The sequence below is a fragment of the Capricornis sumatraensis genome, chromosome 2, assembly GCF_032405125.1.
Source record: "Capricornis sumatraensis isolate serow.1 chromosome 2, serow.2, whole genome shotgun sequence".
NCBI classification, from domain to species: domain Eukaryota; kingdom Metazoa; phylum Chordata; class Mammalia; order Artiodactyla; family Bovidae; genus Capricornis; species Capricornis sumatraensis.
In genome coordinates, this window is record NC_091070.1 from 143,954,124 (window position 1) to 143,968,785 (window position 14,662).

The 14,662-nt window shown below is 38.5% G+C and overlaps 1 protein-coding gene across 2 annotated transcripts in view; it reads right to left on the minus strand.

Moving 5' to 3' along the window:
• The window catches only part of CDC14A (cell division cycle 14A), a 183,090-nt gene that overhangs the window by 128,244 nt on the left and 40,184 nt on the right, over positions 1-14,662 (minus strand). The window lies entirely within an intron of this gene.

The following is a 14,662-nucleotide window of genomic DNA, read 5'->3' on the forward strand; positions in this document are numbered from 1 at the left end:
ATCAGAAACCAGTATCTGCATAAAGCACAAAAATAGACTCCCTCCAGAATATCACCTGAATAATACATACTCTAAAATGAAATGGTTTCATGTTAGAAACTTCTCATGCTGACTTTCACTGCTTAATTCTGGGTATAGTATGTGTTTTATTTCATAAACCCTTTTAAATTAAAAAAGAAAAGTTTTTTTAAAGTGAGAAGAGTCTTTAAACCAAAGACTGAATTTTTGATCAAGCTTAGAAGGCAAGAACTATAACTTCATTTATGATGAAGATGCAGGTAATAGATCCGCTGCAATAGATCAAGAACCTGTGTCTAAATCCTCTTAACACCTATGGCACATTAGAGAAAGTTTTTAACTTGCAAATGAATTCTATTCCAAAAGCCTATTTGTAAAAGCTAATATTTAGACTTCTGGAAATAGTTTCCCAAAAATAAAGTCTTATGGTTATTAGTCTTATAGCCCAGTCCAAAAACAATATTGTATTCCATATTATCACTAAAATCGGACAGCTAAAATAAAATATAGGAGAAAACATTATTTCAAAAACTAAAACAAAATAATTAATTAAATAAGTTTGTTTGCTTTTCAAATTATTTTCTCTCTAATGCTAGTACTTGTGGAAAGGTTAGGTTAGAAAAACATGAGGAGATCAACGAATATGTTTATAACGAGTCTAAAGCGAACCTTGAATTATTTTAAATGTTTGACTAGTACTTTATTACATCTAATTCCACTTCAAAATGCATTAGCTTTTCTCAATATCTGTCAATATGATTAGGACTAATTTCAAGTACGAGAGGAAGATTTTCTCGATGCAAATAGAGCCAAAATAATTGGAAGAAAAATAAATAAGAAAAGTCAGAAACTGTCTGGGCACATACAAGAGTACGATGGCCAAACTCGCCAGTTATGGAACCCAACCTGGGTGGGAGAGCAGTAAGACAATGACAACTCATGGCTGCCTAAGATTTCCTAGGAGAGAAGAAGGTAGACCAGACAACCCACTGTATTCATTTTAGTAACTAGAGCATGTACCTGAAGGACCAACAACAAAAAAGGCTTTTTTTCTCCTTTTTGAATATAGTCACCTTACTCTTTTTCAAACTGAAAACTTCTAAGACAGAAGCCACACAGCATGGGAACTAAATCTCAGATCTAGAATCTCATGGTAACTTGTAAGTTACTGCTCTTTTGAATTGACTCAAGAATAGAAAACCAACAATGAATACAAACAAGGAACTGGTTGTTCTTTTCCAGTATTTACAAAGAGTCGTTGCTTAGAGAAAGCAGGAGAAGCAAGGGCTTTGCCCACCAGTCAGGTGTTTGCAGAAAGTATTCTGCGGCAATTTTACTGTGTGTTAGTCCAAACTGCTCAAACAGATGCCATATAACTGACTCATCCTTCAAGAACATAATAGGATTTATCATTCTTAAATGTATAGACATTTTTAAGAAGTAACCACTGTTACTTCTTAATCGTGTAAAGTAACCATGTTCCCTAAATAGCTTACTAGTTTCACAAACTGTAGAACTGAAACAAGTGAAGGAAACTTCAACTTAAATAAAAGTACTTTAAATCCATCCCACAGATCTATTGCATAGGCTGTTTAGTCAGTAAGTTGTATCCAACTCTTTGTGACCCTGCCCAGACTCCTCTCTCCATGGGATTTCTCAGGCAAGAATATTGGAGTGGGTTGCCATTTCCTTCTCCAGGGGATCTTCCTGACCCAGAGACTGAACTTGCATTGACAGGCAGATTCTTTACCACTGAGTCACCAGGGAAGTTAGAAACCATTAAATGTATATCAGTTGACAAACTACAAAAACCGTCAACAAGCACTTCTATGGCTTCAACCTGATTAGCATCTTTTACAGATTAAAAGCTCACTTCAAGAAAATTTACTTACTGACACAGACAGTACAACTCACAACAAAATCTATCCATTTCTTCATTAAAACACATTGTTAGAATCCAACACTGCTTCATAATAAAACAAAAAAGAAAAGAAAAGAAAAAACACTCAAGAAACTAAGAACACAAGTTCCTCAACCTGATTCATGGGCATCTGTGAAAACCCCACAACTAACATTATACTTAATGGCAGAAAACTAGATGTTTTCCCCCCAAAGATCAGGAGTAAGAAAAGGATGTCCACTGTTACAACTTCTACTTGACATTACACCGGAAGTTCCAGTCAGGGTAATTAAGCAAGAGGGGGGAAAAAAAGAGCAGTAAAAAGTAAAACTCTCTCTCTTTACAGATGATATAATCTTACATAGAGAGAAAATAATTTTTAAAATCCCCCAAAAAACAACTAGAATAATTTCAGCAAGATTATAGGATATAAGACCAATATACAAAAATCAGCTGTATTTCTATATACTAGCAATAAACAATCCAAAAAAAGAAATTAAGAACACAATTCCACTCATAACAGCATCAAAAAGAATAAACACAAGAGTAAATTAAATCAAAGCAGCATAACACTTGTAAACTGAAAACTAGAAGACACTGGAAGAAATTAAAGAAGAGTTATATTTTAGGGATATGAAAAAAGACAGGGAAGGCAGACATGTAAATACACAGATCATCACAGCACTGCAGCATAAGAGAAATATGAAACACAGAGATAACTGGTATCAAGGAGAGCTTTGAGTAGAGTTCTGAAAGATGACTTTTTAAAGTCCTTTTAAGTGCAAATCAGACCATTTCAACTCTCTAACAGCTTCCCATGGAGTATAAAATCCAAACTATTCCCCTCACATACAAGCCCTGGCAGGGACCTCACACCTTATGGTAGGGACCTCACACCTTATCCCCGAATCAGCCTCTTCATCCTCTATGCTCCAACCACACGGGCTTTCTCTTGGCTCCTCAGTCATACTCAGGTTCATGTCTACTCTAAAGCCTTTGTATCTGCTATTACCTCTGCCTAGAATGTTCTTCCTCTTTATCAGCTTAAATGTCATCACCTCAAAGACAGCTTCGCTGAGCTTCCAACCTGAAGTAGCCAAAAAAACACCAGCATAGCCATTATCACCAATGTTTCATTTGTTCATCTGCCTCCCCCAGCAGAAAGTAAGCTCTATGACGAACAAGGATTTTTATCTCTCTAGTTCATTGCTATATCCTTAGAGCCTAGAAAAGTTGTCTGGCACAGCTGCTCAATAATTACTTGCTCAATGACAGAATGAACAAACAAACCAGAGAGGAGAGAGGGAAAGGCTATTTCCCATTAAAATGAATAGACAGTTTTTATTAAACAGTGAAGGCCATAGGAGCCCTCTATTTCCCTCTTTCGCTGCTGCTGCTAAGTCGCATCAGTTGTGTCCGACTCTGTGCGACCCCATAGACGGCAGCCCACCAGGCTCCTCCGTCCCTGGGATTCTCCAGACAAGAACACTGGAGTGGGTTGCCATTTCCTTCTCCAATGCATGAAAGTGAAAAGTGATCGTGAAGTCACTCAGTCGTGTCCGACCCTCAGCGACCCCATGTACTGCAGCCTTCCAGGCTTCTCCGTCTGTGGGATTTTCCAGGCAAGAGTACTGGAGTCGGGTGCCATTGCCTTCTCCTTTTCCCTCTTTTGACTACCAGAAAATTCATCTAAAATTTTAAACCTGAGCAAGTCAGAGCTAATTTCTGTTACATGTAATCAAAAAACTCCAATTATTACAATATTGCTATTCTATATACCAGCCAATTAAGATAGAAGGAGGGGGGACTTCCCTGGTGGTCCAGTGGCTAAGAACCTGCCTTGCAATGGGGGCTATGCAGGTTCAATCCCTGGCTGGGGAACTAAGATCCCACGTGCTACTGGCAACTACCAAATCATGCCTGCCTTGAATAAGACTGGTTGCAGTGGTATAAATAAATAAATAAATATTTTTTAAAAGATTGAATTAGTTTACCTTTAAAAAAAAAAAAGGAGGGGTTAAAGGAAAGAAACAAAGCAACAGGTGAGACGTGATCAGAAACAGAGGAAGAAAAAGAGACGGAAATAGTGGGGGCTGGCGGGGGAGGCGGAAGCAAAGATGAAGATGGAGAGCTCCAAAAAGCAATGTGATGAGTAACAGGCATAAAGGACAGCCAAGAGCAAAGTGTAAGAAAAGCGGTCACTGGTTATTACACACATGGTATTAACTTGGACTATGGGTGTCTACCTAAGGAGGCAGGCTGCTAACAAAAAAGGGAAGAACTGGAGTACCAACTGCACAGGGGGTTCTCACCTGTCCCTACTGTGTCTCTTGTGGCAAGTCACTAATTTCCCTAGGTCTCCTAGTACAGTGAGGCTAGGAGACCCAGAGAAAAGGGTAGAGTTGGGCAGGCAGGGCAAGAGAAGACCTATCTAAGGTCTGTCTGTTTTTGTCACTTAGGAAAGAATTGCTGAATACAGCTCCACGGGAGCAGTTCTTCAGAGGAGAAATTACTCTCTGGATGGCTAGAGTAGACACCCGCCCCCCCAGCCCCCATATCATTCTGTAGTCTCTGTATTTAACTCAAAGTCTACGTCAACTACTGTTCCTTTAAAAAAAAAAAAAGGTAAAATAAAGTTTATCAAGGAAATCCACTTGCTCATATTCTGGGTAAATCCCAAAATTTTAAATTGTAGTAAAATGATCTTAATCGACAGCTAAAATCTAGCTTCCTCTTCCACAAATTCAGAAATAAAATACTGTCATCAGTCAATACACACATATAAAATTTAATCACTAATATTTTTTTAAGCTTTATGTTAATGTCAGAGCCCAATGTCAGGCTATCCTAAAAGTTATTGTTTTACAATTCAAGCAAACAAAATAATTTTAGAAACTTTTAAAATGTTAAACACAGTTTGTCACTATTTCCATTATTTCACAGATGTGTTTCCCGAAAAACAATAAAACTTAAAATTTGGCTCCTGGCAAAATATGCAGCTTACTGCCAAAACTACAACTCCCTTACAGACAACTGAGATTTTTCTCCAAAGTTCAGGCATTTCTGAAGGGAACATACTTTACCACATTCAAACTAATAGGATTTAAGGCTTTTCCAACTCCAAGACACACAATAGCCTCTAATGGTATTAGGAGAGTTACCACATAAGCCTAAATTCTTCGTATGGGTGGGTCCATTCCCATAGGTTTTAATAAGCATGGATTTTGAATTGAAAGCACTGCAGCTGAGACCTGGGTTACAGAAGTCAAGGGCAAGACCTGGGGGCAGGAGTGCTATGATGCAGACCTTGAGCTTGGAGTCTGTCTGCATCAATTCTCACACAGTTAACACAAGACCTTTGGGAATTAGAACCACCTCCAGGGCTGCCTCCTATCTTGTTCATTCCTTATTCCTGAAAACAACAGGGACAAGTAGTGAGGATAAGGATGTGAGTAACAGTCATACTTCTACTCAAGGAGCTCTCTAGCAGGAAGAAAAGCAGAGCAAGTAACAGCAAAGAGCTCATTCTAGTGGATTATATTGCGCATAATTGGTTACAAGACAAGGTGAGAAAAGCTGTAATTAAGCCAGGCTCTGGGCCAGACAATAAGAAACGACAAAATAAACACAGGGGTGAAGAGAGGAAACTGGACCAATTATGGGGGGGAAAGCTCAGAAAAAGTTTCTGAGAAGGGAATTGCAGGCTTTTGTGGTTTTTTATTTCTTCAGTCAACTTACAAATTTCCCAAAGCAGGCCCCATTAATCGACTCACACACCCACTTGTGAAAGAATTGTAGTCTGATTCACCCTACAGGAGGTAGCTTCACATGGAAAGGCTTGTCTGTCTGCTCATCAATTTGAAACTATGGACCATAAATGTTTCTCCCCTATTAAATAACTCTCTGAGGTACTGCAGCAACTCTAAACATTTCTTTCAGGCTGAAGTTACACTTTCTTTGCCTGTTATTTACTTCAACCATAATTTGCTGACTAACTACAATGCTGGTTTCAGGTGCTCATCATAAAAGCTTGGTTTTCCACAGTGAAAACTGAAAAGCGCTGCAAGCCTTTACTACGGAAGGCGAGAGAGGTTGGCACCAGCGAACAAGGCTGAGGCAGAGCGCAGCAGAGGAGAGAACTAAGGAAGATCCCGGGACAGAGCGGTGCTAACACAGACCTAGCAGCCAGCACGGACACAGGCTAGGTTTACGGCAGCAGGGGCCACATTTGGGGCACTAAGCGTCTTCAGAATAACTCAACACACAGCAAGCGCAACAGGAGCTGCAGTTAGCTTCTCTTTTCTTTAAAACTTCAGAAAGGACATATGGAGAGGGCTTTTCGTTTATTAGTTCACTGCCCATAATAGGGGAAAGGTCACTATTTTATTCACTATGTCAAACAGAAAAATAAGTCTTGAAATAAAATTTATATAAATTAAAAGCATGCATTCAACTGTACAGTTAAATATGGTTAAAATCATGTTTTATATTATGTGACTTTTACCACAATAAAATTTTTTTTTAAAAAAGAAGATATATGTGGGAAAACATCACTTGAGGTATATTTAAATAAAGCCAAAATTTGTGAACATCAGAAAACAGAAGGAAAAACTAAATCTTATATGCCATTTTAGCTCTCATCTGTCAGTAAGTTTAGGTCTTCCCGTTATTTTGTGAGTGTAGGTATATAGTCACAAAAACAATAATCTGTGTTATTTTTATCTTGTAGAGTTATTATTTTTTTAATTGATCATTTAAGCTTTTTGGATGACACTTCTGAGAGTAAAAAAAAATTAAAGTAGCTAAATTCTAAATTATTTCTTTAATTTCTCTTGCTGATTGTTCATTATTAGTGCATAGAAGTACAGCGGATTTCAGCATGCTGATTTCATATCTAAGTTTAATAAGTAAACAGTTAAACTTATCAATACATAAACTGACAGATTTGAGACATTTTATTGGTGGATCTGTAATATACTTTCATTCTAAAACTATTTCCCCTTCAAAGAATTTCTATAACTCTAAAAATGTTTATATTCATTAAACAATAAAGCATTCTTTATATAGATTATCTGAACATTTTAGAAAAATAAGTGAGAGAATGTTTTTTGGTTTATATTCATGTATTTCAGTCTGTTTCTTAGCTCTATCTTTATCTTATAATGTGCATCTGCTTTCTTGATTTTAAAGTATATTTTAATTTTTAAAAGTAAAAGTACCTTCATTCATCTTCAGATCTGCTTGTGTTGTTTAGTAAATGTGAAACTGTACATTACAAAAAAAGTATGCATTCACAAACCCTTATAAACCTAAGGTCTAAGATTAGACATCATGAGGTCAGTGGGGTATTATATGCCATGAGCACAATTTATAAATTAAACTGGACAGGCACTCACGTAACAGAGCCAGAGGCAGGCTCGTTGCTGGCTCCTCAGGGCCCCACGGCTGACCCAGCACAGGGGTTTCTCATTCAAGGTTGTCCCCAGCAGGGCCGCCACAGCTGACCCAGCACAGGGGTTTCTCATTCAAGGTTGTCCCCAGCAGGGCCCCCACGGCTGACCCAGCACAGGGGTTTCTCATTCAAGGTTGTCCCCAGCAGGGCCCCCACGGCTGACCCAGCACAGGGGTTTCTCATTCAAGGTTGTCCCCAAAGAATAAATCCACATTTGGACTACCAGGAAGGAGGGGATGTGTAGGAGAGGAGTTTGAGGAAAACAGAGAGATTCAAATGGAAGTGCAATATGAAAGGATAAACTGTATTATTTGAGGGCTTAAACCAAACTCAGATTTTTCTAAGGATCAAGTAGCAACTGAATGAAAATCATGTGGGAGCCAGCAGTGCATCTTGATATTTAGAGAGGAGCCTCTGAGGAGTTCAGAACACTTTCGATTTCCTTAAGCTGTTCATTTTAATTGAAGGCTAACCGAGATGGGCCAGACAATCACCTGCATGTTCAATGCCAAAATCAGTGCCCTAAAAAACATCCCCCACATTTCAGATCTAAGCCCAGTAAGCAGTAAGCACAGTAATTCAGCTCTAAGCACAGATTCTCCAATGGCTGTGAGCAACAAAATCAATTTAATGGATAAAGACTTTTCTTTTTTTTAATAGGACAGAATATAAAACATCAGTATACCTCACCCATCATAATGTAAGAATTGTTTCTTTAATCTTTTGTTTCAATTATTCATGTGAATGGTGTGTGTGTGTGTATGTGAACTAAGCTGCAAAGTAAAATATGTTTCTTACTATGGATTATAGTAAAAAAAAAAAAGCTTAAAAAGACCCAGTCCTGAATATCAGCCTAAACTATGTATGTCACTCTTTAGTTCTCCTGTGTTTCTATCACTCCTGACACTTTGAACTACTTGGGGACATCCACAGACATCACTAAAGCAAATGTGAGGAAAACTGCCATTTCAACCCGATTTGTACACAAACATGGGGTGTTAGCTCCATGAGCCAGAATTAAAATTCAGATGCTGCCTGGAAGAGAAACTGCGTGACCAGTGTATTTGCAACGCTGCTTTCCAGTGGAAAAATTCTACCCTTCCACACTGAATGCTGCTTTGATTCTTTTGCAGAATTGGCCTGAAGAATTCCATGGACTACTGTATAGTCCATGGGGTCGCAAAGAGTCAGACAGGACTGAGCGACTTTCGCTTTTGCTTTCACTTAGTTTAGAGACAGTATTATTCCAAGATTGGCACTGCTCAGCTTCCTGCTGTGAGGGGATATACCCCCAACTGGGAACTTGGGGGCAGGTTCTAGTCTTTCTCTTTCACTAACTGGATTTGACCTTGGGCAAAACACTTGACCTCTCTGGGCTGAGATTCTCCATCTGAGAAAGCAATATTGGAGCAGATTTTTTTCTAGTTTCTTACAGAGATACTTCAGTGGTTCTGAAAATTGGGTCTTTTGGGTGTTTTTAGCACCAAGTTACACGATGTAACAGATAATGTCTTCAGGGGCTTTCAGTGCTTCTTTCCTAATTTTCTTTCATAAAAAAATAGTTAAAATTTTTAATGCAACTAGTTGAAAATTTTTCCAGTATTCTTTTCTTGAGCTTTTGACTTAGTTCTTACTGAAAAGTATGTTGGAAGTACAAGGACAACTGTTTAAAAATGTCTGACAATGCATAAATAAGGATTTTCCCCTATTGAGAAAAACGGAAATAATGCTGGAGTTAAAAATGAAGACTATCACCCATAACACTGATTTTAAATGTTTGTATATATTAATAAAGTCCATTTCAATTCTAAAATTTTAGAGACCTATAAAAACATCTTATTTCACTCAGTAACTTTAAAAAATAATGCCTCAATTAAAATAAATAAATTTATATTTTAAATAAATAAATAAAATAAAAATAATGCCTCAAAACACTGTGATTCTTGTTGTTATTTCTGTAATTAGTACTGACTTCATAGTTTATTTTTAAGCACTTGAGCTTTTTAATTGCTTCATATCAAACTTTCAAGAATTGTGGGACATAATTTATTTATCCATAAACACATGGATTAATTATCATTATCCAATGTACATCATTATCCATCTACCCCAATTAACATTATCCAATGTTACTAATGCTTATCAATTAAGTATTCAGTCATTCACACAAGTGTTCACTGAGCACTTAGGATATGTCAGAGACTGTTTCAGACTCTGGGGCTATTGTGGGAACAAAACGAAGTTCCATTACAAATATATATCCCCTTAATTCAGTATGTAAATGAAACAAATGGACACAAGCTTTTCAGATAGAAAGTATATGTCTTTTCAAGACTATAGGATTCAAAACTGGGTGAGCAGACATAGTATCAGCCCTGAAATGTATAGTCCTAAATACAGTGTGTGGATATGTGTTTACAACATAGAGCAAACTTGTTAGAAGGAGAAAAGGAAAAAAAAATACTAAAAAGACATACTCAATTAAACTTGAGAATCAAACCTTCCACAAGTGAAAAGCACACTGCTGATTTTTCTAGCCCACAGCTAAATGAAATATGCAAGGAGAATTGAAAAAGATGATACTGCTCTATCCACATGCAGAAGACAAACAGAATTTCCAAATTCAAAGAGTTTGAAATTGAAAATGCTGTATGATTTTAGGGAACCTGACCTGCTTAAAGACACCAAAAATACTAGCCTGCAAGGATAAAAGCCTCTCTGGCCCATTTACAGGCCACCATCACAATAGCATTCTTGCCTATCAAGCTATAAAAGGAAGGAACTGCAAACAGGATATTGCCCTGCCCCAACCACGGGCCACTCCTCCCTTCCTCCACAATGTCTATAAGCAGAAGAAACGCTACCTGGTAGGATTCTCAAGAAGCCACAGAGGGTGACAGGACACTAGTAGCTGACATCCGCTTTGTTACTATTTTAATAAGTATTTAAGGAAGACACCTTCTTGTTTTGAACCAACATTTTTCTTGATAATTTTACCTACATTTTAAATAACATTTGTTTAACCTATAATTTTTTATTGACAATTTAAAGCAGTTCTGAAATTGCAATTTATGGATGAATTATGAGTCAGAGATTAAGGAAATGAGCATGCTTGGTCCAGAAAATAAAGACAAAAACAAATTTAGAGGTAGCTGGCCTGGTTTACAATCTTCCAATGGTTTAAACACACACACATATTAACCATTTTTAAATACTCATTATGCAAAGATATATGACACTGAAGAGTTCACATGATAACAAATTTAGTTAAAACTGGCTTAAATATGGTAATATACTTCAAGAGCCTAAACTAATGCTGATTTGTTTTTAAATAAAAGACTATTAATCACAGTTGTGGCCATCTCAAGATGAAAATCCACAAAAAGAAGCATTTATAATGCAGAAAGTTGTTTGTCACATTATGAAAAATTTTGAAAGGAATCTAAAATGTTAAAAATGGTATGTACTCTAAAGGGAATATTATTTGGTCATGTGCTGCTGCTGCTGCTGCTGCTGCTGCTAAGCCGCTTCAGTCATGTCCAACTCTGTGCGACCCCATAGACGGCAGCCCACCACGCTCCCCCATCCCTGAGATTCTCCAGGCAAGAGTACTGGAGTGGTTGCCATTTCCTTCTCCAATGCATGCACGCATGCTAAGTCTCTTCAGTCGTGTCCAGCTCTGTGCGACCCTATGGACAGCAGCCCAACAGGCTCCTCCGTCCACAGGATTCTCCAGGTAAGAATACTGGAGTGGGTTGCTATTTCCTTCTCCATTTGGTCATGTAGGTAGTAAAAAAGGCAAAGCACATGTTGTTGTTTGGTCGCTAAGTTGTGTCTGACTCTGTAACCCCATGTTAGACCAAGTGAAAAACAGTTCACAAAACTACATTGCAATTATGCCTAAGCTTAGAGAGCTAGACTTAGACTTCCTTGGTGGCTCAGATGGTAAAGCATCTGTCTACAATGCGGGAGACCCAGGTTCAATTCCTGGGTTGGGAAGATCCCCTGGAGAAGGAAATGGCAATCTACTCCAAGGGGTCACAAAGAGTCAGACACGACTGAGCGACTTCACTTTCACTTTCTTTCTTTAGAGAGCTATAATTGCAAGAGAAGTTTCCTACTTCTATAATGTGGTTATGCCAATTTTTAGATTGAATTCATTAAATTATCCTCTTTACAAAGAGATGTTTAGAATAATTTAATCATTTTCTATCTTCTCCTAACTGCCTCACCACCAAAAGCATCCTCCCTTCCATGCCATGCCCCCTATCTGATACTCTCTTTCCAACTTGGCCCACTGGGACTGGTCATCCTTGAAAGTGAAAGCGAAGTCACTCAGTCATCTCCGACTCTTTTCGACCCCATGGACTGTAACCTACCCGGTTCCTCTGTCCATGTGATTTTCCAGGCAAGAGTACTGGAGTGGGTTGCCATTTCTTTCTCCAGGGGATCTTCCTGACCCAGGAATTGAACCACGATCTCCTGTGTTTCAGGCAGGCGCTTTACCCTCTGAGCCACCAGGGCTCCTAAACCCTTAATTCCTCTCAAATCTCTCCAGGTTTGAGTCTGCCAACACCCAAACCAGAAGACAGGGAGCTATTCACCTTAGTATCCTCAACTCCTAGAACAAGGTCTCATGTATGACAAAGGCTGGAAAAACACTCTTTGAATGAATTTTTATTCAAATTTGACACTTACAACAATTTTTCCCAACTTACTTATTGCTCATCTGTTGCCCTATTTCAAAGCTAGGCATTCCTTCTTTTTGTTTTTAATTATTTTTTATTTCCCAGAGTTCAGTACAATGCTGAGTAGAACTCATCTGAGCTAAATAAATATTTACTGAACTAACAAATACCTGAACACAGATCTCAAAAGTGAGAAATTCATCTGGTTTGGGCAAATTATTCCGTTAGAATACAAACAACTTTCTGGAAAGTTTTTATCATAAACAGGTAATGAATTTTGTCAAAAGCTTTCTCTGCATCTATTGAGATAATCATATGTTTTTTATCTTTCAATCTGTTAATATGGTGTATCAAGTTGATTTGCATATACTGAACAATCCTTGTATCCCTGGGATAAAGCCCACTTGATCATGACGTATGACCTTTTAATGTGTTATTGGATTCTGTTTGCTAAAATTTTGTTGAGGATTTTTCCATCGGCATTCTTCAATGATACTGGCCTGTAATTTTCTTTTTTTGTGGCATCTTTGTCTGGTTTTGCTATCAAGGTGATGGTAGCCTTGTAAAATGAGTTTGGGAGTTTTCCTTCCTCTGCAATTTTCTGGAAGAGTTTGAGCAGGACAGCTGTTAGCTCTTCTCTAAACTTTTGGTAGAATTAGCCTGTGAAGCCACCTGGCTCGGGGCTTTTGTTTGTTGGAAGATTGTTTTCAGTTTCAACCTTAGTGCTTGTGATTGGTCTGTTTATCAGTTTTGAGAGGTTATACTTCATCCTAGGAGGCAAAAAAAAAAAACCTCACACGCACAGCTTCACACCTTCCAGTGAATTATTCTAAGTAATCATCAGAGTAACAACCACATGAGTGTCAGCGAGTTAAGGAAGGATCAAGTATGAAATGGATGGAAAGGAAGGAAGAAAAAAAAAGAGGCGAGCAGCCTTGGCTCTTCAGGGGAAGTAAGACAACGGCTCAGAAAACAATCTGGAAAGCAACACAGCTTTCCCGCCTAGAGCACCAGCTGTTCCTAAGTGCTTACAATGCCCCAAGGCCAGGCACTGCCCTGACCCCTTCGTGAGCATGACCTCCTCAGTCCTCACCACAACTATGTTGGGCGGGATGTTATTATCTCTGTTTTAAAGATGGAAAAAGCAGGAGTTTGGATGAGTTAAAGAATTTGGTCAAGACATACAAATAACAAGTGAATTCAAGGCCAAGCTGTGGCTCAGCTCAAGTCTTTGCTCTCAGCCTCTATACCAGAGGCAGAAAGAAGGGCTTCTTTGCAATTAGTAGTAGACTTAGAGGTATAATATAACTGCTAAGGCCTTAAGTATAGTCTACAGAGGGAACAGCAGACACAGACATGGTTAGAAAGTCTACAAACCTTAGCTTTGTCATCCCTGATTCAGACATGACATCTGGGTCAGGCCACTCCCAGGTAATCCATAATTAGACCCCTTACTGAGCAATCTGAAACCTTAACAAATGTGTTAAGGAACATATAATGTGGTTACCACCTTTGTTTAAGTATCCTCCACATATCTGAAAAAATTCTTAATTCTTTAACCCTGAATTATTTTCCAGTCCTTCAATCATCATGGCCTCTGCAAATTCCCCTTGACCTCTTTAGCACAGTTCTGTGAACTGAAAGCAATACAGAAATCACTGAGGATTTGGTCTGCAAGCATGTGGCAGGAAACCAATTAATTCACGCTTATAAATTTTCAAAAGCCATCTTTAAATTGTTAGTCACTCAGTCATGTCCGACTCTTTGCAACCCCATGCACTGTAGTCCACCAAGCGCCTCTGTCCATGGAATTCTCCAGGCAAGAATATTGGAGTGGGTAGCCATTCCCTTTTCCAGGGAAACTTCCCAACCCAGGGATCAAACCCTGGTCTCCTGCATTGCAGGCAGATTCGTTATTCTCTGAACCACCTGGGAAGTCCTCTATGAACTGAAAATAGTATAAAAATCAGTGAGGATTTGGTCTTCAAGCATGTGGCAAGAACCTAATTAACTCATGCTTATAATTTTTCAAAAGTCATCTTCTTTAAACTCATCTGAGAGTATTTTGGATGCTATAATGATCTAAGCTTCTTAACTCTGAAACTGCACTGCGTATTGTACTGGAAGGGAAAACTTCTTTTCAAAAGAGTTGATCTGTTCTTAACATTTGAACCCTCCATCTCAAGGACCACAGTGGCTCATCTTAAGGGGTGAAGAGATGCTTCATGAGTGGGGACTTCCCTGCAATGGATGTCTGTCACTTGGTAAGTGTCCCTGTGATCTCCAGTGGCCACATCATTCCAACAACTCTGGCTTTCAGATCACCCACAGAGAGGGTTTGTGGATTTCCTATCAAACGTGATGTTCTGTACTTTATCTCCTTTTTGATACTCATGACAATTCTAGGAGATGGAACATAAAAAGGTTCTCCCTCACTTACAGATAAGGAAATAGAAACACACAAAAAAGAAAGCTCCTGTGACATACTTAAAGTCATGATTTAACAGAGAAACCACAGGCAAAGCCCGGACTCGAGAGGTGCATAATGTATGCACAAGTTGTCACACTCAAAAGCAAGGTATGATAGTCGTACAACAATATGAA